This window comes from Crocodylus porosus, unplaced genomic scaffold, assembly GCF_001723895.1.
Source record: "Crocodylus porosus isolate Cpor-Errol unplaced genomic scaffold, CroPor_comp1, whole genome shotgun sequence".
Taxonomy (NCBI): Eukaryota; Metazoa; Chordata; order Crocodylia; family Crocodylidae; genus Crocodylus; species Crocodylus porosus.
In genome coordinates, this window is record NW_017728917.1 from 30,611,011 (window position 1) to 30,619,370 (window position 8,360).

An 8,360-nucleotide genomic window follows, 5' to 3' on the forward strand; every position below is an offset into this window, starting at 1 on the left:
TTACTTGTTTACTTCTCCCAGCGCTGCCACCTTCTGCTCTCTGTCTCTCTGTGTTTTCCCCCTTCCCCCCATCCCTTCTGCCACCTCCTGCTCTCTCTTTTTTCCCCCTTCTCCCCATCCTTTCTGCCTTTGTATTCAAATCTCTCTCTCCTTCTTATACACTGCTCCCTGCATATTCTTTTACAGAATCTGATGAAGTTAGCCTCAGCCCACAAAAGCTTTCTTAATTGTCCTTCTGTGAAGCTCCCTATCAGCACCATCCTTTCCCTCTCCCTTACCACTTTCATCAATTTCTTTTAATTCTTCAGGATCTCCAGCCCCACCTTTCCTATTTTATACCTCTGCATGAAACCTTCCATCCTGATATAATTAATTGATAGTTGCCATGCCCATGGACTCTTTAAAGAGGTCCAATATGCTCCCCATTTCCTCAAAATTGCAGCTGCATGAAATTGAGTGATATGTGTTGCTTTCCCCTCTCCCTCTGTTACTGTCTTGCATACTACACTTGCATATTTCACATAGCTGAACAATCCCAAATCCAGAAGCCCCCACCCCACCTCTCTCTTGCTTTGAAGAGTTCAATTCTAGACAACCTTTCTCTTTTGGCATTCCAGAAGAACACACATAGTTCCCTTTGTACTTTTGCTATCTGCTGCCACATCAGTGGGAATACAATTCTGGTATGTAGAGTAATTAGCAGTAACGCAGCCTTAACCATGACCACTTTCCTAGCAAAGAACAGCATCCTTCTAGACCATAACCAAAGGATTTGCCATATCCTTGCCATGACCTTTTCCCATGCTGTATTACCTTTCTATTCAGCATCCATTTAGATCCCTAGCACTCTGATTTCTCTCTCTTATTTGAAGTCCCAACTTCTCCAAGTTGCTCCAGTTCCCCACTCCCACTATGGTGCTTTTTTATCTATTTAATTAGGCCCATCACTTCTCTATACTCCGTATGCTTTAGCACTCTTTGCATCAAAAATCTCTAACAACTGTATTTATATCATTCATGTATAATATGCATTTTACCTCTCCCCCTCCCAGTATATCTTTACTCTGCTTCTGACCATGTCTTTTCTTATTCTTTGTGCTAACAGTTCCATGCCACACACAAATAGTATTGGCAACAGAAGGAACCCTTGTTTCACTCCTGTATGGATTTTAAAGGTCCCACTTAGATACCCATTAGTTTGAACTTGACTCTGCTTCTCTATACAATAACCTTACCAACATTATATCTTTCTCTAGGAACCTCATTTTTCTGGCACTTCAAATATGTAATCATGATCCACTGTGTCTAATATTTTTTCTAAATCCAGGTTCGCTATAACAGCGTTTATTTTCCTCTGTTGGATGTATCTACCTCTGATCACTCTGATAGCTTTGGAGATCCTTCTCCCTGTGTATACTTGGTCTTCATGTATTATCTTCTGGAGGTTTCTCCTCATCCTCAAAGTCAGCAGTTTGGCCATTAACCTATAGTCTATATCAGGGGTTGTCAACTGGGGGTATGTGTAACCCTGGGGGTACTTGGGGAGGTTTCATGGAGCATGCAGCAGCAGTGCAGAGAAGCAGGGGTACTTGGGAAGTGGCAGCACAGGGGGTGGGGTGGCTTCAGGGGATGGAGCAACATCCATCACTCCATGTTGCTGTCACGTGCCATTTCCCATCGCCAAAGTACCCCACTTGTCCACAACACTGGCTTCGCATCTGTCCGGCTGGTGGGGGAAGAGGCATTGCTGACAGCTAGCTGGACATGAAGCCAGTGGTGCAGAGAAGCAGGGATACCTGGGAAGAAGTGCCATGGGGGGCAGGGCCACCACTGCCATCCATCACTCCATGCCACTGCTACCAGGTGCTGCACGATGCTTTCCCGTGCTAAAGTATCCCCACTTCTCCACACCACTGGCTTTGCATCTGGCTGTTTGACAGCACCCCTGGTACATGGCAGTGACACAGGGAGCTTGCACATGGCAGCTGCCCCCACTGCCATCTAGACACTCAGCACCACTACCACATGTCATGGAGGGATGGGGTGCTGGTGGCCAAGTGCATGTGAAGCCGGTGGCATGGAGAAGCAGAGATACTTGGGGTCAGCAAAGCGGCATGGAGCTGGGCTGCCACCCCCATCCATCACTCCATGCCACCACTGAGAACCGCTTTCCTCTGCCCAAGTATCCCTACTTCTCCTCACTGCCAGCTTCATGTGAGGCCAGCCGCCAGCATCCGCTGCTCCCCCAGCATGCGGCAGCAGTGCTAAGTGTATAGGCGGTGGCAGGGATGGCCCCTGCATGCAAGCTCTCCACGATGCTGCCATGTGCTAGGAGAGGGGTGTGCTGACAGCCAGCCAGACTCAAAACCAGTGACATGGAGGAGCAGCAATACTTGGGCATGGAAAAACAGTGTCCCATGGCAACATGCAGTGTATAGATGCTGGTGGCAACCACGTGTGAGCTCCCTGCACTGCCAGTTCCATGTCTGGCCATCTGTCAGCACCCCTGCGCCCCCCCCCCCAACTCTGCATCCAGAAGGAGTACCCACCTGAAGGGGTACCCTGCTTAAAAAAGGTTGAAAACCCCTAATCTATATTAAGGAATGTAATCAGTCTCCAGTTTTTCAGGAGTTTCTTCTCCCCTTTCTTGAAGAGTAAGATCACAGTGCCCTTTGTCTGATGGGAGAATGCGGGTCCCCTCATTCCAATAATGTGACTTTTGGTAATGTAACAATTTTCTACCTTTAATGCACAGATTAAAATGTATAGGAATAGATCAGAGAGGACAAGAAATGAACCACAAAAGAACATTGCATTTTATCACTTCTATAACTACAGGCCTGCTTCAAACTAGATTCCCAGCTTTCAAAGTAATCTGTCCAGCCAAGCAAGTACAGGCCAGAGTTCTTCCCAGTCTATGCCAATTTAAATCAGACATTTATCTCTGAATGGCCAGGAATTAACATGTACCAAGTAGAACGTAAAATAACTAAAGCTGGCAGAACTGACTTAAGTACCATATTCATATGAATACAAACTATACTACAGCAATAATGTGATTTATTTGATCATATCTTTTATTGGCAGAGTAGATTTGCACTTTATAGACTAACTAGAGCAGATATACTGTATTTACTCAAATCTAAGATGCCGCTGAATATAAGAGGACTCCCTCCTCCCAGTAACTAGACTCCGTATATGGAAAATTTATAAATTTGTTGCCCACCCACTGCTACAGCAGGGAAAATAAATTTTGGGGCATCAGGTGCCCCTCTCCCCTTGCTGTCAGACCTGTTCTTCCTGAACACATGGAAGTAAGAAACAAATTTGGAAAACATTGACTTTGAAATAAATGTACCTGTAGTAATTTTCATATAGGCAAATTACTATGGGTGCCCATAGACTTAGAATTGATTCATTTACCTTTTATGGAAACTGCTGCAAATTTTAGCACAGGTTTGAGGGGGTGGGTTTGGCGGGGTGGGTGGAAAATGTTTTGTGTTCCAGGTCAAACTAGCTAAATTATTTCTGAATCCTTTTGATTGAGCAAAACTCAATCGTTCCAACACCGTATGTGGCGCTGCAACCAGCAAGTATCCTCCACTCCAGACTTTTCAGCCTGGGGCTTCAGATACTCCCAAATGCATTGGCAGGCATCCTACATGCAGGTCCAAGGCTGGAAACTAAAGGTTTGGGTTCCCTCAAGTCTCACTTGCCCTCAGCCAAAGGCCAAAAGAGCAAGCTAGGGAGGAGTCCCTCATTTCCATAAAGCAGGTGTGTAGCCAAGGTCTTCTCACTGGAAGTTGGCCAGTAGGAAGCTAATTACAAGACTCTTGTAGGGTGTCCTGTCTGCAGTGTATTTGAACAGGTTCACCCTTCACTACACAATGCCATTTTAATCCATTTCAGCTCAGATACCAGACCAGTGCAGCTTGATCTTAGCCCACAAGAGGCCAAGAAGCAAGCACTATTAGTCCAGGTGGGCCTGGCCCCATATGCTTCTGCCTTATGCAGCCAGGGACTTAGGCTGGAGCTGCGTGTTACAGGGCCATGTGGTGCTGGCCCCGCATGCTGCCACCAACTCCAGTCGGGGATTTGGGTGGGAGCGTGGGAGCTGCCTGTTATGGGGCCAGGTAGGGCTGGCCCCACTTGCTGCCACCATGAGCAGCAAGGGACTTGAGTGGGAGCACTATTGGTCTGGGTGAGGCTGGTCCCACCTGCTGCTGTGACCTGCAGCTGGGGCTGAGGTGGGAGAATGCAGAGCTATGGGGCTATGTAGGGCTGGCCCTGGTCGCTGCCACTACATGTAATTTCAGGGATTTTCACACTCTGGGGACTCCAAGGATTCCCCCCCACAAACAAACCCTCACACCTCCCTACACATCCCACCACCCATCATACCCCCAAACACCCACAGCCTCTCATAGCCCCCCTACACACTCCCACCCCCATACACACACTCCCCACATCCTCCCACACACTTCCACCACAACCACATAACCCACACCCCTTCACACCCACCCACCATATCCACACCGCACACCCTCCCACACATGCACTCCCCAACCAGCCCTCCTACATACACCCCCTTACCTCCACACACAATATTCAAGAGTAAAACTGTATTTTGAGCTATGATGCAAGCACCTCTAGATACACAATGCAAATACACATACATCAGGACAAAAATATTTTTTAAATAAAATGAAAACAAGTTATAATAGATGTTTGAATTTTTTAGTCTATGATTTTTTTTTCCAGTTTCAAGATGGCACCCTCCCAAAAGGAGTACTTCCAGAGCAAGAGAAGTGAATTTCAGTGGCAAAGGTCATGGGTTGGGGTGGAAGTTCTGGTCCCAAGGTGGTGACTAGGGGGCGGGGCAAGGGGCCACCCTTGCAGCCCTTGCCAACTCACCAAAATTTGTTAAGCAGCCCTCCAGCCAAAATAATTGTCCACTTCTGTCATAGGGACATACAGACAGATTTATGTTGATATATACTGACATACCTCCATTAACATTGTATACCACTATGACAATTTATACCATCTGCAGTTTTCTCCTTAGAGCTTTATACTAATGTACCCAGCTAAATAGGAAAAGTAATACTTCAATATTTACAGAATCTTGAATGGAAGGTAGGAAGAATTGTATTATCATCTTTTGAGATGACATGTGTTGATGTATTCCTGAGGCTCAGGTGCTCAACTGAAACATTCCATGAGGCTCAGGTGCTCAATACATTCCTTACAGAGCCACAAAAATCCAAGCTGTTCTAATTTTCTCAGAAGGGAGGAAAACTATAGGCAACTATTGTATGCTGTTATATATGCTGTCACATAGCAGCAGAGAGGGCAGTGTCATATTACAGTGTACAGTCTGAGTATGCTGGAAAAAATTCTAGTTATCTTCTGGCTTAGTTTACCATCTGTTGAATCACCACACCTACCACAGAAGCTCAGACTGTTTGAACTCCAAGGTAGTGATTTAGATTTTTTGTGCATGTATTTGTGTTGCTGTTCCCTATTCTGGTCCTATAGTCCTATAATCTGGCCATTTCTGAACTCAGTGTTCTTGCTTTATTCATGCTCAGCAGGAAGGATGGAATTTGAAGGCTGTTGCCCAGCATTTAGATACTTACCAATTTCTAGGGTAGTTTCAATTATTTAAAATCCTAGTTTGCAACTGAGCTAGAAGGTTAAATAAGAAGTATTTCCAGAATATGTAGATGGAACTTTCATCTGTGCTGTGACAATTCTGGAGCCTGTGAAGCAGTCAACTCCCTGATACAAATGGAACAATAATTGCCATGAGAAAGTCCAAGAAAATTTCCTCTCCCCTGTGTAGCAGAACTGCATTTGTTCTGCTTTATCCATGGTCCTCTGTGCCTATAGAAGAGTTGAAGCACAAACTTTCCTTCCTGCATGTACAAAATGGTTCATCAACTTCAAATATGTAGGGGTTAAAAATAAGGTACCGAGTAATGTGGGGCCTCTGCAGGACACACTTGGAAATCTGGTGGTTGCACCAGACGACAAAACTAACCTCTTTAACAGATTCTTTGCTTCCATTTTTCTGAGCAGAGACAGGGACATCCCCCACACTGGGATCCTGGATGGACCCAGGGGAGGCACAGCCAGGCCCAGGGTCAGTGAGGACCTAGTTAAGGAACTTCCGGGGGGACTATACATGTTCAAATCAGGAGATCCTGATGATCTCCACCCCAGAGTGCTGAGGGAATTGGCAGAGGTCATTGCAGGACCCCTGACACAGCTTTACGAGCACTCATAGTGCTCTGGGGAGGTGCCAGAGGACTGGAAAAGGGCCAATGTGGTCCTCATTTTCAAAAAAGGGAGGAAGGAGGACCCAGGAAACTATAGGCCTGTTAGTCTTACCTGGGTCCTGGGGAAGCCCTTTGAGAAAATTATCCAGGTGCACATCTGTGAGGGACAAGCAGGGGAGTGCATGCTTCGGGGCAACCAACATGGCTTCATTAGAGGCAGGTCCTGTCAGACCAACCTGGTGGCCTTCTACAACCAGGACACTAGTGTCGTTGGTGGATGTAGTCTTTCTGGACTTTAGGAAGGCCTTCGACACTCTCTCTCACCCCATCCTCATTAAAAAATTAGGCAACTATGGTGTCAATGCCTACACAGTCAGACGGACTGCAAACTGGCTGGAGGGTCGCACCCAGAGAGTGGTGGTGGTTGGGTCATTTTCGACCTGGAGGGTTGTGGGCATTATTTTAGCCCAGGTAAAGAACAGCATAAGTGTTATATCAAATGGTTCACATGACTGTGTGTGTATCATTACTTGGAAACCCATAGTTACATTTGGACATTGTGGATGGGAGGTTGTTGGGTTGTTTTTGGGTTGTTTTACCAGTTACAGCATTTAAATAAACTAAACTTTCTTCTTTTAAATGTGAGAGCCACCACCACTCTGGGGTAGGGAGTCATGAGTGCTCCTTTTTATTATCTGACTTAGGAGAATGCTTCATAAATTTGGAACTGTTTTGTTACTGTATTCGCTCATTTTTAATTAGCTGCTTTTCCCATAAATAGGCAATTGCATGTGATGAGAGAGAACGCTGAAAAACAAGAGGATAGATTGGAGCCAGACAGAGAAAGAGCAGTTGGAGTTTATTTACCTTGTCCAAAGCAATTAGTTTGCTCACCTATGTATTCCTACAGGCAAGACTATAAACATAGAAGACATGAGTTGTATCAAATTTTTCCAGACTCATTTACCCAAATGGGATCTTGCCAGAAATTAATTGCTGTAAGATCACCAGAGAATAAAAGGAGGTTTAAATACTGTGACAGCCACAGAATATTAATTAGAAACTGTTGTGTCATCAAGATGGATTTGGTGTCACTTTATCTAATAGCTGCACTTTATCTAATAGCTGGAAATATATCGACATGTTGACCTCAACAGTTGGTATTAATAACTATAAGTATAACATAATAGAAAAAAATATTGTCAGATGTCATAATATTCCTAGATAATGAACAGAGGTTTATGGATTAAATGTTCAAGGCTTATATTATTTAACACTATACACGTCTAACAAATATACTAATTTTTATTCAATTTTCCCTCACTTAACCCTAAATGAGTTAAAAATAACTCAGTGACATTCTGATTATACACTGCTTTTAAAACTTATTAGGGAAAAACTAATTAGGGACTGGGTCACCCCCCACACCAGGACCCCTGTAGGTCCGAGGGGAGCTGCACCCAGGCCTAGGGTCAGTGAGAACCTAGTCAGGGAACTTCCAGAGGGACTGGATGTATTTAAATCAGCAGGTCCTGATGATCTCCACCCCAGAGTGCTGACAGAATTAGCAGAAGTCATTGTGGGACACCTGGCACAGCTTTACAAGCATTTACGGTGCTATGGCAAGGTGCCAGAAGATTGGAAAAGGGCCAATGTGGTTCCCATTTTCAAAAAAGGGAGGAAAGAGGACCCAGGAAACTATACGCCAGTCAGTGTTACTTCAGTCCTGGGGAAGCTTCTTGAGAGAGTTTTCCTGGCGCATGTCTGCGAGGGGCCAGCAGCAGAGATTATGCTTAGGGGCAACCAACACTGGTTCATTACAGGCAGGTCCTGTCAGACCAACCTGGTGGCCTTCTATGACCAGGTAACAAAATCCTTAGACACAGGTGTAGCAATGGACGTAGACTTTCTGGACTTTAGGAAGGCCTTCAACACTCTCTCTCACCCCATTCTCATTAAAAAACTAGGGGACTTTGGCATTGACACCTAACAGTCAAATGGGTCACTGGTTGGCTGGAGGGCTGCACCCAGAGAGTGGTGGTGGATGGGTCATTTTCGACCTGGAGGGATGTGGGCAGT

At 45.4% G+C, this 8,360-nt stretch overlaps 2 protein-coding genes across 2 annotated transcripts in view; one reads left to right on the top strand and one right to left on the bottom strand.

Annotated features, from left to right (window-relative positions):
* SYN2 (synapsin II) overlaps window positions 1-8,360 on the bottom strand; it is a 306,075-nt gene that overhangs the window by 185,311 nt on the left and 112,404 nt on the right. The window lies entirely within an intron of this gene.
* Window positions 1-8,360, top strand: part of TIMP4 (TIMP metallopeptidase inhibitor 4) — a 45,508-nt gene that overhangs the window by 19,047 nt on the left and 18,101 nt on the right. The window lies entirely within an intron of this gene.